The sequence below is a fragment of the Ambystoma mexicanum genome, chromosome 5q (genome assembly GCF_040938575.1).
Source record: "Ambystoma mexicanum isolate Mex_15411 chromosome 5q, UKY_AmexF1_1, whole genome shotgun sequence".
Taxonomy (NCBI): domain Eukaryota; kingdom Metazoa; phylum Chordata; class Amphibia; order Caudata; family Ambystomatidae; genus Ambystoma; species Ambystoma mexicanum.
This window is the reverse complement of record NC_090933.1, coordinates 967,624,203-967,646,489: the sequence shown is the minus strand read 5'-3', so window position 1 is coordinate 967,646,489 and position 22,287 is coordinate 967,624,203. Positions and strand designations below refer to the sequence as shown.

General features: G+C 47.3%; 1 protein-coding gene across 6 annotated transcripts in view; it reads right to left on the bottom strand.

The window, feature by feature from the left end:
* Positions 1-22,287, bottom strand: part of OXR1 (oxidation resistance 1) — a 3,084,878-nt gene that overhangs the window by 971,730 nt on the left and 2,090,861 nt on the right. The window lies entirely within an intron of this gene.

Sequence of the window (22,287 nt, the reverse complement as noted above, 5' to 3'; positions counted from 1 at the left end):
AACTATTACACAATTATAAAATGTATCATTAATTACATCACATCACACAACCATGCACTCGCTAACTCTGAAGCTTAGAGGCAAGCTACTTCTTATACAGCAGGTAATAATAACTTGTAGCTCGTTTTTGTCACTCCAGTGTGGTAAAGCAGAGCAACTACTCTCTTTTGTGGATTAGTGTTATTTTAAATGTAATGCTAGCAGCTGTAAGTAGCTAGCAAGTGTAAACTATTCAGAAGTCCGTTATGTGCTTCCAGAGTAGCTGCTGAGTGTACCATCTTCTGTAGTTTAGCCAACACGTTTCTTGAAAGGCCTACATACAAGCTATTGAAATAAAAGTAGTAGTAGTTAATATGCAAGCAGAATCGGACTGGGACAACAAATAGCCCCGGGCAGTAAATGAAAAGTGCCCCAGTACCCAAAACAAGTGTCCCACAATCGGGAATTCCAGCAATTTGTGACTATTCTCAACACCATATTGAAGAATGATGGATTGGTAGTGCTGCACGAATTTGTGCTTATTAAAAGCAATGCTTTGGATAATTATTGGGAACGTTCATTATTACAATGCAATGTCAACAACACTTCTAGAGTGTGGCTGATATTGGCAAGCGATATACTGCAGCATTTGTTGCCATTATGTATTGCTATGGTTAGCAGCACTGCCAGAAAAGGGAAAGGGGAAGCCACTTTCAGCTGACCATCTATGTTGATTCTAAAGACTCTGCAAGACCCTTCACACACACAGCATTCGGTGCTGTGATGGAGGTTCAGGTTTGAATGAAGGTATGAAGGACAAGCATCCCAAAATTGATGGGATTTCAAGCTATTTTCTGCAAGGGTTAAACAAGCTGGTAAGACACGTTAAGAAATACCACAGCAATAACAGTCCTGACTTGCCCCTCACATTCAGCGCCATTGATTAGCCCCACTTAGTTCAGTAAACACTTCCCTCGCTGAATTATGCAGGAACTAAGTTATTCCCTCCTTGGGGCGACTTAACCGATGCCAATAGTAGTGTATTGCTGATGTGTTTCCAATATGTTCAAAGACAGCCAAGATAGAAATACGGCTTGCCTCTCCAAAGTATCTTCTAATTTGTGCTCATCATCAGTCCTTCAAATAACATTTGCTGTTAGCAAGCACTTAGGAACCCATGAAATTCTTCGACACACTTCAACATGGCTTACACCGTAAATGCGGTTACAAACCACTTACAGATGGCAGCAGAACTGGCAAAGATGGAAACGTGAGTCTTAAGGACACACGCTTAGGTCAATACTACATATATTCTTTGAGAGAAAAATTAGGTTTCACTTGCGAAACACCTACTGTGTGTTAAACTTCGAATGTAGTGGTCTCTGTACGGACATTGCATTGCTGCATTTAACTGTTGTATTGCCCCTTTAGGGCCAACCTTAGCCACTGGTTGAGTTGCAGTTCTGAATCCTTATCATGGAGGCATATTAACATTATTGGAATGGGAGCAACCAACATTGCTGAATGGATGAGAATACGTAGGTATTTCAGTAAGCATCTCTCGAGAATAACGCTTTTCTATTTTGTAGATTTTGTGAAATACACCTATGGGAGCATAAAGGAATCATCAGAAAATGCCACATACAGTAAGCAGATGACTAGTATACTCTATTTCTACTCTATCTAGGCCTGCCTCCATCATGTGGATGCATAACGAGTTGATACTAGTTATGAAGTCACAGAGGGATCAGTGTACCTAGGATAGGTGCTGCATGCCATCGCTAATATGAAAGAGGAGTAGTTCTTAGCACGACATTTCCTCCCTGATTTCATCATAGCGTGTTTGTAATACCTCCACATTACTGACTAACGTGTGTGTGTGCCAGGCATGGGGAGGGAAGGCGGGGCTATTGGGGAGGAAGGCGATGGCAGGGGCGAGAATAAGAGAACCCTCAATAGAGCACAGAAGGGAAGTAGAAACATGTATAAAGAGGAAAACTGTAGAAAGTGGGGAGTGGAACGTGATGGAAAGAAAAAGGAGGGAAGAAAGTAAGAATGAAAGAAAGATGATGTGTGCGTGAAAGGCGACAGGGAGGACGGAGTGATGTAATGGACACATTCCCAGGAGCTCCGATGTCCCCGTGCAGAATGTGGTAATATTTATGAATGGCAATGCATAGGATTTAAAATTGAGAGAGGCTAAACAAACACGTTTGCAATTTCCTCTGATGATGACAGGTACGGAGGAAGTGCCTTGGTGACTGTAGACGGGTTGACTGGTCTCACTGGGTGCCCCCACTGCGACTGATCTAGCTTTAGCGAGCACACAGCAACAGGCACAGATGTGTATTCTAGTTGACAACTATCTCTGTGACACTGTAGTGAGCGCACCCCCGTGACAGCCTACCAGCAGACACGGAGTACATCTAATAATGCAAAGGACACTCTCAGTGGTGCGAGTGCTTTCAGAGGGCACTTGTTAGCGAGCGCATCTCAGTGACAGACAGTAGACAGGCTTGAGTGCACCAGCAGGATCGTAACGGACACTGTCACGAGCACCTGCAAGTGACAGGCTAACATCAGGCTGAGTAAATCTAGCAACATAAAGCACACTCTCAGTGTGAGGTCTTTCACAAGACAGTTGGCAATGAGCGCCTCTCCGTGACTGCTGACGACAGGCTAGTATTCTGAGTGCACCAGCACAACAGTAAAAGGCACACTGTCATGACCGCACCCCATAGCTAACAGAGTATATGTAACAGAGGAAAGCACACTCTCACTGTGAATCGCGTGCACGTTGGGCACTTGGAAGCCAGCGCATCTCAGTGACAAGTGGCAGCAGACTTAGTGTAACAACAGAAAGCATTTCCACCGTTGTGAGGGCTTTCACATGGTGCTTGGTAGTGAGCGCATCTCAGTGACAGTGGACAGACTTGTATACTGACAGCACCAGCAGGAGAGTGACGGACACACTGTCCTGAGCGCACCCCAGAGGCAGAATAACAACACACAACAACGGAAAGCAGGTCTCCAATCACTGGCATTCAATTGACACACTTGCTTAGTGTATGGAAGTCACAGAAATGCTAGTTTTCAAGCAAGCCCTGCTGCTGCATGATGCACAGGGAGGAGTCCTTGGTTGAGCAAGCGTGTACTCATGTCCAGTTGGACATTCATCTGGCGGATACCTACCACAATACTAGTACTGGTGCAGCGGTGATGAGCACAGGTATTGATCTTGCTGCTAATGTTACTGCAGTCGCTTCAGATCGAAGCACAGACCTTAATCCTGTTTCTGATGATCATGATAATGTTACCACAGGGCCGCTCTCCCCCCCACCCCTTCCCTCTTACCTGAATGCTGCAAGAGATCGCAGAATCGTCCAGCAGCCGGATGCTGCATTTCATCTCCAGCCGGCTCAATAATTTCATGCTGGAGCTCCGAAAACTGATCGTTTTCATGGTAGCCCCTTTTTCCCTGGTGCAATGTTGTATGTGACCCCAAAGTCTCACTTTGAATTTCCAGAGAGCACGTGGGCACAATTGCACGTCTCCTCGAGGTCAAGTAGGTGCTGCATCGCTCCCACCTACTTTTCGTTGTGCTCGCCTGCTTTCCTCCAGCAGCACAGTTGATAGCATCCACGGAGAGGGTCAGGCAATGGCCGGGAGTATAGCTCAGGGTCAATACGTTTGTCTAGACAATGCAGAGACACCCAGGTTCGAATCCAAAGGTCCCACGCTCAGTAACCATGTTATAACAAATGTATTAATTAATGTCATGTATTGTGAGTGACTCATGCAGTGGAAGAGATGTAAAATTAAGTTTCAATTTCAATTGTCTGGGCTGCTGATGATGATGGCCCCAGAGAGCACACACGGCTATTCTAACTTCCTTTACTCAAAAGAAGTAGTGATAATGTATCAAGTTGGGCTGGGCCCACCTGCCAACAAGTCGAGAGCAGAGTAGCCCAGCCCAGGCCCCACACCAACACAGATAAATAAGTTGAAGTTTAAACATAGAGAAAGTTTAAAAATCGGCCCATATTTATAGTTTCTAAGACTGCCCTACCTCAAGTGAAACGCATTCGGACAGCGGCCGAATGACTAAGGGCCCAGACCACTGCTGTATGCAAGCCAGCAATGTTCTCAGCAGATTTAGCGAGTCCCGCCCATTACACAAATGGATGAAGTTTTCTTAACAGCCCAATGTATAAATTGCAATTTCAGGTAGGAAAATTGCTATGACTCCTGACTTGCCTGGGGAGTTCAATAAGGTTACCATTCACTGTCGTGGTTCATAAGAGCCCCCAAATGCGCTTGCTAACTTTTGGGGATAGCTACCATTAGCTTGGTTTGACATCCGTTTCCATCTAAAGCTGTAATCTAGCCATTGCGCTACGGACTGCAAGTAGGAGAAACGTTTTGCTTCTCAGACTATCCAGAGATGCTAGAGAAGAGCTGTGTGTCAGAATGCATGGAATCGCACATCCTGTAATAAGCAAATAATGTAATGGTTTTAGAAATATGTCAAATAATAGCAGGGGATTCAACACAATGGGCCACATTCTGTGGGTGGCCTAGGTGAAACAGCAATGCTGATTTAATCCTAGTCCTGTGATACGATTCATTCAGCAACAGCAAATGCTGATGAACGCTGAATGTGTCACAAATGTAGCTTTTGGATCAACATTGCCATTCACAAAGGTGTGAGGATTAATTGCCACATGGCAAGGTGCTAGAATCCCGCCACAATGCTATTTTAGGTTTTCAGGACCAATCGCATATTACGACAGGATTAAATCATGGTTCAGCACAAGTAAAATTAGTGAAATGGTTTGGGGAAAAGATAGGTGGTGGAAAGCAGAAATGAAGACAGATTCGGTTTGAAGCAGCAGAAAACAATATGGGACAAAAGTGGCGTTCACTGCTACATCACTGGACAGGTTACATTGCAGATGGGATTATGCCGATGGAAGGGGTGATTTAAATGGACTCCAAGGTGCACGCAACACTGTATTTACTATATTTGTCACAGATACAAGTACCAATATGCACCTTTACTAGAAAACACTCAATTTTAAGAAATTCCAATATTTCCCTGTACCCCCGTTCACGTGAAAACCACAGTGTTCTCATCAACACGCCAGCCTACTCAAATCTCAGTTTGTGCTGACTTCAAGGGAAGGTGCATAGTGCCAGAGGCTCAGTGATGACAAATGCAGGCACACTTTGTGTACATTTATCACCAAACGTTCCTATCTATATACACAACTCAAGTCACAGCATCAGAACTTGAATTTTGGTTTTAGGAGTCATAAAATTGACCAAGCATACTTAGGAAAGATCTGATAAACCTGCAATGTCAGAATTCTGTAATTTGTGTTTCTTCTAAGAAAAGTAATTTGAGATAACTTTCAATCTGTAAAGAAAGTCACTTATGATGAGGGCTAAGTTTGAGATATTGGATCAATCAGAGATAATTGTATTTATGTGGTCCATGAAAACCACATTTAATGTACATGATCCAACTTGTATATCAAAAGTTAAGGTTGGTTTTGTGTTATTTGAACCATGGTGGGTGCAGATGGTTAATGGGCAATGGATCTGCAACGCCGGCTTTGGAGAATTACAAAGTGTAAGCTATTCCATCTACTAGCTATGGAACTGAAATTTGGGGTATATAGATTGCAAACCCATGTCAATAATTGAGAATAAGTTCTTGAAAATGCTGCTGAAATGACCAATAGCTTCTCAAACGCCCCTCTTCACCTGTAGTGCAGAACACGCCCAATATTAGATTTTTTTTTTGCTCAGGCCAGTGGTGCTCTGGGTAAGGACCTGGGCAACTCCTGAATTGTCCAAGTATAAGGCGGCGCTCTTGCATGTTTTGCCCACTGAGGGGGGACATTCTCTCCAGTGGGTAACACATGGAAAGAAGTGCCTATTGGCCCTTGATATGCAGGATTTGTGGAAAAATCCCATAGCTATTAACATGGGAACTAGATCGGTGGTGTGTAAAGCTGTGAAACAGCTCCCATGCAGAGGGTTGGAGGATGGTTGCGCAAGATTGAAAGCAGGTCCCATCTATCTTTCAAGCAAACAAATATGTAGCTTTGAACCATATCTTGATATGATTGTACCCCCATTGGGTCATTCTATTTGTCTTCCATTTAGAACAAACAGCATGCGTGCTGAAAAATTCAAAGGTAGTTGGTCTGCTTCTAATTCTACTATTTGCCCAGCAGGAGGTCTAGAAGAAGAGGCAATTTTGAACTTGTTATTGTTTTGTGTGGATAGAGGGGCCAAGTATTTAATCCGGCTGTTCAAGCTTCTTAAAGTTTGCTCTTCAACTGAGGCTTTGGATCTTTGTAGATCAACGAATGATTTAAATGTTTCTTATTTCACCAGTAAGTTCATACATAGAGCATGGTTGGTCTGTATTCGATCAATGTTAACTTGATTTTAAAGGTTTTATCTCTAGCAATTTGACGATGTACTATATATTTAATTGTTTCAATGTGAATGGTTGTGTTTTTTACTGTTTGTATTGCTATGCTAAGGACGAAAGTCGAATAAAGCTGGAATTAATTGAATGGTTAATGGGACGCTCCGCTACCAACATAAACTATGTGTTAATATTTTGAACTGATTAATAAAGAGTTTTTAAAAAAATGAACAATGTGAATTATGTTGTAATGTAAAAGTGAAAAGAGTTATAATGAATACAACAGGCAGCAGGTTGGTTGTAGCGCATCTTTTTTATTGTGATCCAAGAGATTCCTTTGGCCTCCATCTTGCCCAGTTAGTTCCCCTTTTTAGTTGCTGCATATCACCCACAGTGGTATACAATACTTTTTCTTTCTCTCTGTATTTCTTCAACATGTACTGACATATTTAACATTTGTTCTGCAGAAGAACAAGTTTCTTACCAACTGTAACGTTATTTCAATTGGATGTTCCTCCCACGTATTCCTCATCTTAGAAACTCATATCTTCAACTTTGCTGCTTCGGAACATTTTTTCCCACCAGCTGGCGCTGTGCTCAAAGTCATTTGTCGATGTCGCTCGAGGGCTGCCGTCGAGCGTCGACGTCATCCGCAGTATAAAGGGCTTGAGCCGCGCCCGTTGGCTTCAGTTCTGTTTTTTCGATATACCCAGCTGAATAGTCTACTAGGCTTTTTTTAGACTTCAAGCTCTCAAGGAATTCAGAGTGCAATTGACGTAAACTGTACAGCGGGGTAGGCTGGAAGGGTCGATGAGGAATATGCGGGAGGAACATCCAATCGAAAGAACATTACAGTTGGTAAGTAACTTGTTCTTCGAATGGATTGTGTCCTCCGACTTATTCCTCATCTTAGACTCCCAAAGCAGTATACATTTGGAGGAGGAAGTACTAGGCGATACTAATCATGGACCGTATGAAGAACGGCTTTAGCAAACAGACCACCTTGTGAAAATTTACCAATCTAGCAATATAACAACTGAGAGCCCTTTTGGGGTCCAGTCTGTGTAGTCTTTCTTCCTTTTGACTTGCATGAGGAGGTGGATAAAAAGAAGGCAGATTGATTTTTTGCGACAGATGAAAGTCAGAGACTATTTTAGGCAAAAACGAGGGTTTGACTCTGAATATCCTTATGAAAGATGGTGTGAGGAGGCTTACAAGGGAGAGCTTGCAACTCACTCACCCTGCGGGATGATGTAAACTGTACAGCGGGGTAGGCTGGAAGGGTCGATGAGGAATATGCGGGAGGAACATCCAATCGAAAGAACATTACAGTTGGTAAGTAACTTGTTCTTCGAATGGATTGTGTCCTCCGACTTATTCCTCATCTTAGACTCCCAAAGCAGTATACATTTGGAGGAGGGAGTACTAGGCGATACTAATCACGGACCGTATGAAGAACGGCTTTAGCAAACAGACCTCCTTGTGAAAATTTACCAATCTAGCAATATAACAACTGAGAGCCCTTTTGGGGTCCAGTCTGTGTAGTCTTTCTTCCTTTTGACTTGCATGAGGAGGTGGATAAAAAGAAGGCAGATTGATTTTTTGCGACAGATGAAAGTCAGACTATTTTAGGCAAAAACGAGGGTTTGACTCTGAATATCCTTATGAAAGATGGTGTGAGGAGGCTTACAAGGGAGAGCTTGCAACTCACTCACCCTGCGGGATGATGTAATTGCGACTAGAAGGATTTTCTTTAAAGTAAGGAGCCTTAGCGGACAAGAGTGCAAGGGTTCAAAAGGAATGCATGCAAGTAACTTTAAGATTGGCAAAGTGTAAAAGGAAAGAAAGTACCATAGGTGTATTACATAGGAATGGGTCCACATTCTTATCTTTGCACCAGTTACTGAACTTGTTCCAACTACACCGGTACAAGGATTTTGTTGCTGGCCTTCTGGCCAAGAGCAAAATCTCCATTACGTGATCTGGGAGGACCCAATCCTTATATTTTAGCCTCTCAGAAACCATGCGCGAAGATTGTTTTGACCTCTGGATGGAGAACCCAACCTCTTGCGAGAGAAGATCATCTCTTTGTGGAAGACGTACTGGAGGGCAGATGGACATGTCCAGAAGGTCCGGGTACCACTTCCTCCTAGCCCAATCCGGGGCAATTAGGATCATGGTTTTTCTGAACTTTCTTAACCTCCTGATTACATGAGGAATCACAGGGACTGGAGGGAATGCGTATAGGAGTGGAAATTCCCAGTCCACGACGAACACGTCCCCTAGAGCTCCTCTTGGAGGAAATTCCCTTGAGCAGTACAGTTTGCACTTCCGGTTAACACTGGCCACGAACAGAGTCCCCTGAGGGGTCCCCCAAAGTGTGAAGATCTCTTGAAGGACTTCCTGTGCTAGTTCCCACTCGTGAGACACTGCTCTGCCTGCTCAGGACATCCACCGCCGTGTTCTGCTCTCCGGCTAGGTGAACTGCCGACAGAGAGATTCCCTCTTGTATTGCCCAGAACCAGAGCTGCATTGCCTCTCTGCACAGTGGTAGAGGTACATCATTATCGTACATAGGGCAGAAAGGCCTTCAGCACTAGTCTGACAGCCCTCAGCTCCAAAAGGTTGATGTGTATTTTGGACTCCGATGGAGACCAACGACCACCGATTGTCAGATCGTTGGTGTTGGCTCCCCACCCCGTGAATGAGGCGTCCATCAATACCGTCATCTCCAGCCATGGTTGCCAAAAAGATTCTCCCTTGAGGATATTGTCGTTGCAAGCCCACCATAGAAGATCTTGAGCCACTCCGTCTGGAACTTGCAAAAGATCTGACATAGCCCCCGAAAATTGGGACCATTGAGTCCTTGGGGCCCATTGAAGGGATCACATTCTCAATCTGGCATCTGGCAACAGAAAAATGCAGGATGCCATGAGGCCGAGCAACCTCAGAAAATCAAAGGCCGGCAGATGCTGGGCATTCCGGAACTTTGTTACCATCTGCAGAATGTGATGAGCTCTCACCTCGGGAGGCGAGGCTTTGCCCGAGGAAGTATCCAAGACTGCTCCGTTGAATTGGAGTCTTTGGAATGGTATCATATTTGACTTCTTGAAATTGAGGGAGAAGCCCAGTCTGTGTAAGAAGTGGCAGGTCATGTCCAGATGTTCCTGGGCTTTTTCGGGTGAACGCGCCCTGCTTAACCAATCGTCCAGGTAAGGGTAGACATGAATCCAACCTCTCCTGAGACTCGCTGCTACTACCGCCTTCAGCTTGGTGAAAACCCTCGGGGAGGAGGTCAACCCGAATGGCAGAACTCAAAACTGATAGTGAGAATTGCCAATCGCAAACCTCCGATACTTCCTGTGCTCGAGATGGATCGGCACATGATAGTAAGCATCCTGAGGGTCCAATGATACCAACCAGTCGGAGTTGGAGAGCCTGAAGGATCTGAGAAAGTGTTACCATCTTGAACTTGTCCTTCCTGAGGAACTTGTTCAAGTTTCTTAAGTCCAAGATGGGTCTCAATTCTCTGTCCTTTTTTTGGGATGAGAAAGTATGGAGAATACCAACCCTTGTTTCTCTCCACTACAAGTACATGTTCTATTGCACCTTTCTCTAGCAGGGTTAAAATTTCCTGCAACAGGAGCGGATCTGGAATTTTGACACAGTTGTATCCCGGTGGATGATTCTGAGGCGTTCTTTGAAAGGGAAGGCAGTAACCGTGGGCTACTGTTTCCAGTGCCCAGGTATCTGAAGTAATGCCCCAACATTCGTTCAGATGCTGAGAGATCCTGCCTCCCACCAGGTTCTTGTGGGCAAGGCCTCAGAGTGGCTTTGCGGCGGCTGTAGCAGCGGCTGAGGGGACAGATGCTGCTGCTGGGGCTAATTTAGCATCCTTTCGTCATCGACAACGAGAACCTTTTCTTTGCCGTCCTCTTTGACTAGCCGTTCCTTTTCCTCTTCCAAATGACGAAAAGGACGACCCCTCCAGGAAGATGAGCCTGAGTAGGAGTGTTGCTGAGGTTGTCATAAAGAAGCGCCACCTTAGAGGTCTGGTGGTTCGCCATACTTTCATCTGCCTTGCTGCCAAACAACCTCAAGCCGTCAAATGGCATATTGAGAAGTCTGGCCTGCACATCCGGTGCGAAACCCGACTTTCTCAGCCACGCAAATCTGCATAGCACTGTGCTAGACGCCATGTACCTGCTGATGCTGTCAGCAGTGTCCAGCCCTGATTGAAGGCATTCCCCAATAGCATCCTTTCCATCTTTCACAATTGCAAGGAAGCCGTGTCGCTCCTCGCCCTCAGGAATATGTTCAGCTGCTGCAGTAATACAATCCCACAGGGTGTATGTGAATCTTGCAAGGGTGCAATTCACATTTGTTGATTTTAAGGCCAAGCTGCCCAAAGAGAAAATCTTGGGAGACCAGGTATCAATTCTTTTATCGTCCCTATCTGGGGGAATCAAAGGGTATGTCGATTGTCTACTGGATGTGGCTGCCTGGACTACTAAGCTCTCAGGTGTAGGATGTTTAGTTAAGTATTCAGGGTCAGAAGAAGAGAATTTGTATTTTCCTACAAACATTTTATTTACCGCTGGTCCAGAATCTGGGGTTTCCCATGCGGCCATAACCTTTATCTGAAGGGCAGTGTAAAAAGGAAGGACAGGATGCTTTTGAGGACCTCCACTAAGAATGTACGTCATGCCGTTTTGCTCATAAACGGAGGAATTTCTATTCCACCCCATGAATTCTACCACCCTATTCATAAGGTTCGTATTTATTTTTAAATTTGTTTATTGGCATTTTGGTTACAGTTACTTATTCCAAGGTGACCGATTTGGTCAGTGACATTCAGTCTTTGCGGTTAAACAACAATCTTTACATAACAAGAACTTAAAAACATTAGAAACATTAACTATCTCCGATATAGGGGTAGGTGATGACTGACTGGGTCGTAAGCGGAGGGGGAGTGGCCGGGCGACACGGACGCGGGTATGGGCTTTCCAAGAATGTTAATGCTGGAGGGGCTTGGTTTCGAGTGTCTTAGGCAATCATTCAGGTCCTGTGCTAGGGCCGGTGGATAGTTCAGGGGGGCTTATCATCAGAGGAGTGAAACAGTCTAGACATGGTGTCTTTGCATGCAGCAAGGGCCATACTCGACTTATCCGTGGATCTAGCCACGCTGTCCTCCCAAGCTCTTGTTTCGGCGGTCGCCCATCTTTCAAATTCTTTGCGCCATGCCCTGTGATTTGGTCCTGCCGGCCGTTTCCATGCCATGGCGATGGTCCTTTTGGCTGTTATGCATAGCAAGTCCATCAGCTTAACCGCATATTTGAGTTTGGCCAATCTGGGATAGCAGCCTAGGAGGCATTCAGCTGGGGTCCACTTATATCTAGTGACTTCTGCCTCTTCGCAGGTTTTTTTCACCGTTGACCAGAGGCTGCGGGTTTTGGTGCAGTTCCATAGCATGTGGATTAGGTCTGCTCCCTCTGTCCCACACCAGGTGCACTGTGTCTGGGCGGTTTTGTTGAACTTCGCAATCCTGCTCGGGGTTAAGTAGGTGCGATAGAGTATGTTTAATTGGATTAGCCGAAATCTCTGGTTTCTAGAGACCTCTTTCGGAAAGGATAGCGCTCTACTCCATTCCTCTTCGGACAACTCCTGTCCCATGTCCGATTCCCAGCGGGTCTTTAGTATATCACTGCGGGGATTAGGGATGTCAACAAGGAGTTTATAGATCTGAGATATTGCTCTCCCCTCTTCGCTCAGGGTGTACATTAAAGACAGGAAGGGGGTGGCCTCTGGTTCCTCTGGCCAGGTGTCCCATTTAGTGCGTGCTATCTTGCGGATCTTTTGGTACCACAGGAATTGGCCAGCGTGAATGCCCTCTTCCTCTTGCAGCTCAGCGAAATCCCTGAATATGCCTTCGGAGTATAGATCGCCCCAGGTGTATACACCCTTTTCCTCCCAGTGCCTAATGGTGTGGAGGGTGGTGACAGATTTGTCGAGTCCTGAGAGTATTGGTACTTCTTGGAAGTATGGTTGCTTCAAGTGTAACATCGTCTCGGTTCTACACCATATTTTCCTGCCTAGGATTGTCAGAAAAGGCTGATCGTGTAGCAAAGTTTGAGGGGCCCAGAGCAATTCCCTCAGGCGAATTGGGGAGATCATGGCCTGTAGGAGGGGGCTCTCTGAAGTGGTCCCGTCCGCTAGCCATTTGGTTACATGGCTTAGCTGAGCTGCGAGGTAGTATTTCTCTAGGCTTGGTAACTGGATCCCTCCTTGGCTGTGTGGTAATACTAAGGTAGATAGTGCCACCCGATGTCTGCCTTTACCCCATAGAAACTCCTTAATTATTGTGTCTAGAAGCTGGAAGAAGGGTTTGGTGATATAAAAGTGCACGTTCTGGAACCCATATAGGAATCTAGGGAGAATGATCATCTTGGTTATTGAGGCCCTGCCCAGCATGGATAATGGAAGCTTAGACCAGAAACTTATGGATTTGCGCAATTTGGGTATCGCAGCCATCGTGTTTTGTGTATGCATTTGTTCTGGGGTGTGCATTATCTGGATCCCAAGGTAACGGAAAGATTTGGTCTCCCACATTATGCCCACTGAGGGAAGCACTTCTGCAGGTTTATTTTTCAGGGATGCTAATGGAAACATGCAGGATTTCGTTTTGCTAAATTGTATACCCGAAACTTTGGCGTAGTTATCAAGGATCTCCAGTATTGTCGGGACATTGAGATGAGGGTTGTTAACGTATATTAGGACATCGTCTGCATATAATGAAACAATATGGTCAGTCCCGCCCAGCCTAATTCCTGCATCAAAAAATTGCTGCCTGAGGAAGATTGCAATGGGTTCTAGGCCCAGGATGTAAAGCATGGGAGAGAGTGGGCAGCCCTGCCTAGTGCCCCTGCGAATATCCCATGCGTCTGACACATATTTCCCGGATTTTATCCTGGCCCTTGGTTCATTATATAGGATCACTACCCATCTGATAAATCGTTGGCCGAGTCCAAAACCCTCCAGGACCGCCACCAGCCACTCCCAATAAATGGAATCAAATGCTTTAATAGCATCTAGGGAGAGTAATGCGAGTTGTTTTTCGCTTGTATTGGTTTCAGCTATAATGTGCTGAAGCCTGCGTAAGTTTAGGGACGTGTTACGTCCAGGTATAAAGCCGTTCTGGTCTTCGTGCACTATGTCACCAATCACTTTGGATAGTCGCCTCGCTAGTATTGTCGTCAGTATTTTCACATCGTAGTTAAGCATGGCGAGCGGGCGATAGGAGTCGCATTTATCGGAGGGTTTATTGGGTTTGAGCATCGGGACCAGTAAGGTTTCCCTCATACTGTCGGGTAGGATACCAGTTTCAAATGTCTCAGAAAAGACCTGGTGTAGCAGGGGCGTCAGGGTGGGTTCGTATTCCTTGTAGAATTCTGGGGGGAGTCCATCGCATCCTGGGGTCTTACAAATAGCGAGGGACCTGATAGCCTCTGTTATGTCTTCCGGTGTGATGTCGGAGTCAAGGGCTTCGGACTGCATTGGCGACAGTTTGGGCAGGCCAATCTCCTCCAGGGTATCTAATATCTGGTTTTGTGGGACCTTGTGTGTGTGGGAGTATAGTTGTGCATAGAAGCGCTGAAAGGTATTGTTTATGTCTTGTTGAGTCCTGTGTTCTATGCCTTGTTCGTCTTGTAGTGCTGTAGTAGCCTGCCTAGGGTGTTCTTTTTTGCAGAGCCACGCTAGTAGTCGACCCGGTCTGTCGGCCTCTGCATGTGCTCTATTAGTTCTAACGCTAAAATCGAACTTAGCCAGCCTGTCCCATGCCTTGGAGCAGTCCTCTCTGAGAGAACTCAGTTCTTCCTCCCTCCCCAACGTGTCAATAGGGGTGGACTCTAGTTGTTGGACTTCCAACTCTTTCTGGTTCAGTTCCTCCCGTAGTGATTTCCTGATGCCCCCTGCTTTTGCAATTGCTTCTCCCCGTATTACCACCTTTAGGGCATCCCATAGCGTACCTATTTGGTCCACACTGCCTGTGTTTACCGCTATATAGTCTTCCAAGGACTCCTGGAGCTCATCCCTAAAGGTCGGATCTTTCAGGGCCTCAGCAGGCATTCTCCACATGGGGATGGGCGGTCTAGGGCTATTGTGTTGCCAGTCCAACAGGAGTGGGGAGTGGTTGGAGATGGTCCTCCCTAGGTATTGTGTGCTAGCCGTCTGGGGCATGTGTTCTCTGCTTATGAAAAAATAATCTAACCTCGTGTGAAGTTTGTGTGGGGATGAGTAATATGAGTATGCCCTTTCACCCAGGTGGAGGTCCCGCCAAGCATCAATCAGATCAAGTTCATTGACCGTGACATTCAGGGATGAGGTGGCAGCGGGAAAGCCGCTTACCGGTGGATAAGACCTATCTAGTTCAGGATTGTAAACGCAATTAAAATCACCTCCCCACAAGAAGAGGCCATCCCGATACTGTGACATCTGGGCGCTAAGCACTTTTAAATGGGCCGGGATATTATTGTTGGGGAAGTATGAGTTTACTATACATATTTCTCTTTGTTCTACCGTTCCCCATATGATCAGATATCTACCTTCAGGGTCCTTCACCAACCTGCGTAGGAGAAACGGTACCTGGGGGTTGAACCAGATGAACACCCCTCTGGCGAATTTAGAGTAGGGGGCTCCATAGCCTTGCCCCCCCAGTGTTCTCTGAGCTTCTCATCCGTTTCAGCGGTGCAATGAGTCTCTTGTAGGAGAGCAATGTCCACTCTCTTTCTCTGTAGGTAGGATTTAATCCTGTTCCTGCGGAGGTAGGTGCCCAGGCCCCTTACATTCCAAGTCAATAGTCTAATGTGTGTAGCCATCTTGTTTTCGCAAAACACTTAGAGAGCCCCTACTTCCACCAGTAATGCAGATGGTGGCGACCGGCGTCGCCAATTCGGCACCGTTTTGTGCGGTCCTGCCCATCCTGGCCCTCCAGCTAGTTCCCCCACCCGTCAGTTGTGACTTTGCCTTCGGAGATTTATCAACATTAACAACCTCCATCCCGTAGAATGGATCAACGAAAAAGAACAACAGTAAACTGCCCCCAGCAGTTGTTACGAACTCACAACGCTCGGGGGCTCCCGGGCCTTCCAGTCCTCTCCAGGTCTTCCGGCCCGGGTGATGTGTAGGCATTTTACCTGCACCGCTTCGGTTGGGGTGGGTCGTCAGTGTTTTTACACAAGAGCCTCCGAGCTCCTGCCCGATTGCGTCGCCTTCTTGGTGTGGCGATGCGATTCATTCCGAGGTGGTAACCGTGGTTGATGTGTCCTTCAGCTTCTCGCGTGATCTTTGTCGTTGCCCTGGTGTTTATTGCTTCTCGCCATTCTCTCCGCATCCTCAGCCAGATTGTTGTGCTCAAGCCATAGATTTGCCGCCGCCGGGGTTTCAAGGAAGATTGCCTTCCCGTTGTGAAGCACTTTGAGTCTCGCTGGATATAGCAGCATATATTTAAGGTTGAGTTTCCTTAGAGTGGCCTTCACTGGTATAAAAGAGTTTCTCGCCCGTTGTACTACTGGGGTGTAATCGGGATACATGACTATTGACGCCGCGCCTCTTTTGATCTCTCCGCCTTCTCTCGAGAACCGCAGGATGGCCTCCCGATCCCTGAAGTTTAGGATTTTAGCTATTATAGGTCTCGGATGTGAGCCGGGGGGTGGTCGCTTTTGAAGGGATCGGTGAGCTCGCTCCACAGAGAAACCCGGGGTGAGTTTGCCTGCCCCGATTTCCTGCAGGAACAGCGTTTCAATGTATTCGGTAGGGTCGGGGCCCTCTGAATCTTCCGGTATCCCCAGTATTCGGACATTGTTTCGGCGGGCACGGCCTTCCGCAACTTCTGAGCGCGTTTCCAGTCGAGCTACTGTGGATTCCAGCTCTTTGACTTTCGCTTTAAGTTCCTGTGTGGTCTCCGCGGTGTCCTGCAGAGAGGCTTCCGCAGTGACCATTCTGTCGGTTAGGTTTCGCGCGTCTTGTCTCATCAGTTGAATGTCCGATTTTATTTCGCCGATCTTGTCTTCCATGGATGTTCGCAGTGCTGCTATCGTTTGTAGGATTTGGGAGTCTCGAGGATCTGTTGCCTGAGTCGGAGATCCTTGAACAGCGCTCATCTCCTGTGGAATCTGTTGTTTTGGTCTGACTGAGGTGAAGGCATCCATTGTGACAAGTTTGGGTTTGTGCCTTGGAGGTGGCATTCCTTCTAAAGAGGGCTTTTGGTGAGGTGCTATATGATGTCCGCTTCAAGCTCGTCCACCAGGGCTCTCAGCAGAGTGTCCCGAGAGGTATGTGCAGTGTCGTTGCTGCCTGCAGTGGTAGCGTGTCCGTTGAGTCGTTTGTGCAACTGTTGCCCTTGCTTCTTGTTGTTGTTTGGGCCTGACTGTTATGAGGGAGTCCTGGATGCGGCTTTCAGGTCGCCTTAGGTAGGTGACCCCCCTTGCTGCTGGGTATTCTGCTCCTCGCTTCGCCTCGGGACTCATCCGCGTGTTCTCATGTTTTAGGGCTGGTTCCCACAGTGTTGTGGCCCCTCCCAACGGCCTGGTTCTCCGGTACGCTTACTTCCGGCAGTGTTTCTTTTCTCGGGACCTCTGGTTGTCAGGAATATGGGGCCGTCGTGGTTTGGTGGACTTTGTGGCCTGATGACTCCTCAGGTCGTTTTCAGTGATTGTGCGGGAGGGTGCCGTTCACTGGGTTGTTGTGGGCGCTGCCATTTTGCATGCAGTAAGGTGCTCCCCCTCACTCACCTCGTTATTGTAGGGTATTGATCAAGTAGTTGCCAGCGGGTCGTTCTTCCTCTCGGGGGCTGTGGGGGTTATGGTGCTGTGCTGTTTTCCCCGACTGTGGGTGTATCCTTTGGGCAGAAGGTGGGGAAGTGTCCGCTGGGGTGAAGCCACTCTTGGCCGTCGGTGCGGGTTGTGTCTTGTGCTGGGGCCCGGCACTTCAGCGCTGTGCAGCTATCGGTCCTCTCGTCCGCGTTATGTGGATGGGCCGTGTGGTGGCCCCCGCCGCGGGGCTCACAGGCCCTCGTTATGGCCTGGGTGATTCTTGGTGTCCTAGGAGGCTCACATCGTGTGTGCAGGCCAAGTGGCGGTTGCCTGCAGGGCCCGCCGGCGTCTATTAGGGGCGCCGCGGACCGAGGGCGAGTATTGCCCGGCGGCGAGGGCCCCCACCCGCCGGGTCCAAAGAAGGGCTGGAAGGCTCAGTGTGCCCCTCCGCGCGGTGCTCCTCGTCCGTTTGGGGGCCCGTAGCGGCCCGGGCCACCAGCCCCCGCCCTCTCCTCTTCTCCTCGCAGCGGCGGTGTGTGGCGGTGTGCGCCCCGCGATGGTCTCAGCGCAGGGATGGGAGGCGCAGCAGTCTGCCCACCGTCTGTGGCACGGGCGATCAGTAATTCATCACCATCCGGAGCCGCGGGTGCCGCCTCCTTCAGTTCCCGGGCTCTCCTCGTCTGCAGGCTTCGGACGGAGTCGCGGCCGCCATCTTTGATTCCCCGGGACCGAAGCGCGGAGGTCGCGTTTTCGGTGTTGTCGGCTCCGTTTTCGTCTGGATTCGCTCTCGGGCGGTGCAGGCTCGGATGAGGCAGCTGGAGATATGATTATTTCCGTCCTCGGTCCGGGCTGGAAGTTCTTACGAGGATCGGTCTCAGGATCAGGGCAGGAGCTCAGGAGAAGTACGTCCTCAATCCATGGATCTAGGCCACGCCCCCCTCATAAGGTTCCTATATGCCAGTTCTGCATGGTCAGCAGGGTCGGGTTTATCAAATTCCAATTCAGGAGACGTGTCAAGACCACTAGCTGTTTGCAGGCATTCATAGAGGTCAGCCATTTTTGAGTGAGGATCAATTAGTTCCTCAGGAACATCCCCTGTACCAAATGTTACCCAAGCAGGGGAAATATCCTCTTCAGACGATTGTGCTTCGTAAATAGAAGCCATAGACTTGAAAACTTTGTCTAGGCACAGGTGAAAAATTGTACCCGTGGCCTATGTGGCCTGCGGAGGCATAGACCTTGGCTTCGACAAAGCCGTCGATATTGGCACCAGAATCAGCGTTGACTTCGACAAAGGTGTCGAAGTCGTCAACACAGGCTTTGACATGGTCAAAGGAGCTTTGGATGTAAGCGCTGTCGAGGTAGCTGTCGATGCGGTCCTCGACACTGCCGTTGAGTAGGTCTTCGACAGACGCGTCGAGGAGACCTTCGACACAGACTTTAATTGGCGGTTTGGTACCTGATGCCATTTTGTCTGTTGTTGCGCCCAATTTATGCACCAGTGCTTTGCTTCTTTTTGAGGTGTCAGAGGTTTCTCTCGACGACACCCTTGATGATTTTTAGCTGGATTTAGAGCGTCTAGTCTCTGACCTCACTCCGTCACTTTTCAAGCGGGTCTGGGCCGCATTCTCAAAGATTTGCATCATCGAGACTCTGAAGGCCTCCCATTTCCTAGGGGAATCGTGCTTTGAAGGGCATTTGATAACCCCGGGCATTTGATAACCCCTGTATCGGATGAAGAAGAAGAAGAAGGAGATCAGTGACGCCTTTTCCTTGGCTTCTTCGAAGACGAAGATTTACGAGACCGACTACTCGACCTAGATTTCTTCGATTTACGTTGTTTACCACTACACTCAACTGAGTCTTTCTTTTTTCTCGAAGAGGACTTCGGGGATTCCTCCCCCACCGCCAATTTACCTCTTCGTTCCTTTAGAGCTTTTTTTTGGTCATGGCCTGACAGGAACCGCATGCACCAACTCGATGGTCCGGACCCAAGCACCAGAGGCAAACTCGATGGGGGTCAGTAATAGAAATTTTCTTCCCACATTTCTGGCACATTTTAAAACCAATTTTGGGGATAGATGGATTTGATGATAAAGACATAGTCGAAACTGAATCACTGTTTTCGTACACACCAAGCGAAAACTTTGTCGGAAAAGCGGAACTGAAGCCAACGGGCGCGGCTCAAGCTCTTGATAAAGCGGATAACGTCAACGCTCGAGGGGAGCCCTAGAGGCACATCGACACTGCGACCTCGAGCACAGCGGCCCATGGTGGGAAAAATGTGTCCCGAAGCAGCAAAGCTGAAGATATGAATATCTAAGATGAGGAATACGTGGGAGGACAAAATCCATTCGAAATGGAGCACTTCTACATTTTCTCTTTAACAGTATTAATTAATCCTACGATGGGATAGAAGACATCTCTTAACAGGTAACACAGATTTACCAGTTCCTTCAGTTACTTGGAACAAAAGGTTGGCCTACTCCTTCAGTCTTTCATGAACTCAGAAAAAAGTGCTTTTCTCTGCCTTTCCTTAGCTCGCAGCCCGTGGGTCAATTTCTCTTTCAGTATTGTCACAGACCTGGATCAGATCGTTGAAAAGCTAGGTCTCCCTTCCATGATCTCAAACTTTTATAACCATGGGTTAGATGCCAGACATCCTTCCGAGCACACAATGAATCCAATATGTGGTAACTCATAACTGTTGTTGAACCTGGACTGAAATGTTGGGACTGTACCAGCTTGGGCTGGGTGTTGGACTTTTCATTCCCAACGTGCAACAAGTGGCTCTAGTCAGATTTGGTTATGCTCAAATGGGGTATTGGACTTAATTTTCACCATGCATCAGGTGGTTCCACTGTCACAATGCTCATGCTGGTCGAGCTAGACTACTCCACTTTGCGGCCCAGCAGCACACAAATCAGTAAAGTCTCTTTTTGCAGTTTTTGTCAGACTCGCACTGGGTAATGGTTTTCAATATGCCTCAAGTGATGCAACCTCCTTTCTGAATCACAAGGCATGTACTTGAATGTATTTGTATTTGTTTAAAAACAGGGATGCCAATTTAGATCAGAAGTGATATACAGAAACTAATTTACAGATGCTGAAGGCATTGCCAGGAAGGGTGCCTGAAGTACAATTGCACAAAGGTGAGAACACAATGAGCCAGTTAATAAGGGTGTGAACAAAGTGGGACATTGATCAAGGACAATACAATACAGTTGACTTAGAGAGGTAATATTAACCTGAAAGCAAGTGTTGCAAACTAAAGGAGTACTGTACAATTAGACAAAATTACATTACCACACAGCACTTAAGGAAGTAATGTGGTATGGTAGAGAGGTTGAGGGAGAGGAGGAGATGTGAGCTCCCTCTTTTGCCAAAAGGGAAAGTTTAAGCAGAGCTTTGAAGAGATCTACAGTTGGGATGGCTTTTATGGTGATGGGCAGCAGGTTCCAAGTGAGAGGAGGGGGTGTGGGACAGTGAGGCTGGGTGCAGAGGAAAAGCAGAGGGAACGAGATGGTGAGTAAACAAAGATACAGGGCCTCATTACGACCCAGGCGTTAAGGGTTAACGCCGTCGTTAACCCTTAACGCCTATTCTGATTTTAACGGCTGCTTTTAGCAGCCGTTAAAATCCATGGCGCTAACCTGCCATGATGCTAATTACGCCACCGTAATTTACGGCGGCGTAATTAGCGCCTTCCCCACTCCCATTATGCCCTATGGGGCAAAAATGGGAATGGGGAAGGGAAAATGGGAAATGGGGATTTACCGCCCCACTCACCTTGGAATGGGGCGGTAAATCCGCCATCCACCATGGTGTAAACGTAGTTTACACCATGGTGGTAAAGTTGGCGCAATTAGCGCCTGGGTTGTAATGACCCCCACAGTCAGCCAGGTAATGACGTACAAGACCATTTATAGTAGACTAGAAGGAACTTGAGGAAGTCTTTGTGCAAGGAGAGCCAAGCAGCATAGTGTCAGTAGGTGTAAGTGGGAGAGGATATGGGTAGATTGTAGAGGGTGCAGGTAGCAAAGTTGTGGTCTTCAGGGAGGAAGCAGTGAAGAGGAAGGACAAAAAGTAATAATGTGCAGTAGTCGAGTGTTTTGAATACAAGGATGTAGATAATAGTTTAGAAGATTGGGGAGTAAGAAATGTATGCATTTTCTGAAGGTTGAGAACCTTAGTACGAGCAGCAGAGGCAGTGTAGCAATACACTGGCAGTCGGGTCTCACTATGAAAGAGGATTTCAAGGCTTTGGGCTTTGTGCGAGGGAGATAAAAGGTCAACCGGGGAAGATAGGGAAGACATCCGAAGTCAGGAGAAAGAGGACGTCCCTTTTTGAAGAGTTTGTCATGAGACAGTGGAGACTCATCCAGCGACAGACTGCTGTGAGACCTTTTTTAATTTATGCCGAGATGTCTGCAGTGAAGGTGGGAAAGGCAAATAATATTTGATTCTCTTCAGCAAAGAGGTGAAAGTGAAAGCCAAAAAACAAAATATGACTACTTAGAGCTGGTGCCAGCCATTGAACTGTTTGATTTAAGGGGCGTAAAACCTGCTCACGAAAATGTGCGAGTGGTCGAGCAGAGCAAGGGAGTCCAAAGTAACCAAGGGGTTTGGGAGGAAGGGAAAAGTTTTAAAAAGGTGCATTTTACAGCTTTCTTTGAGAAAAAGTGGGTCAAAAGCCATATGGTCTACATCTGGCTTTGTAGGGTATGATTCTGGAAATAATTTTGGAGGTACAGGGCCTCCTCGTCCTTGCCCTACCACATCTCTGTTAGTGTTTTCTGTGTGTCTTTCTGCACAGCAGTCCAGTTTGGATCCCTGACAGTGCAGCTCTTCATTTTTACCTTTTGGTGAACATTACCCATGGGATACCCTTATGGCACCCATGGGTAGGGGTACACCCTTGTACCCATGGTGTATGTTTTTGGGCACATGTGTGTTGCCCACAGAGCAGCATATGGGCTGGTGGCAGCAACATGCAGACCTGGCAGTGGCTCTGGGCATCCTTCATTTCTGGGATACCCAGGCCCTGCCATA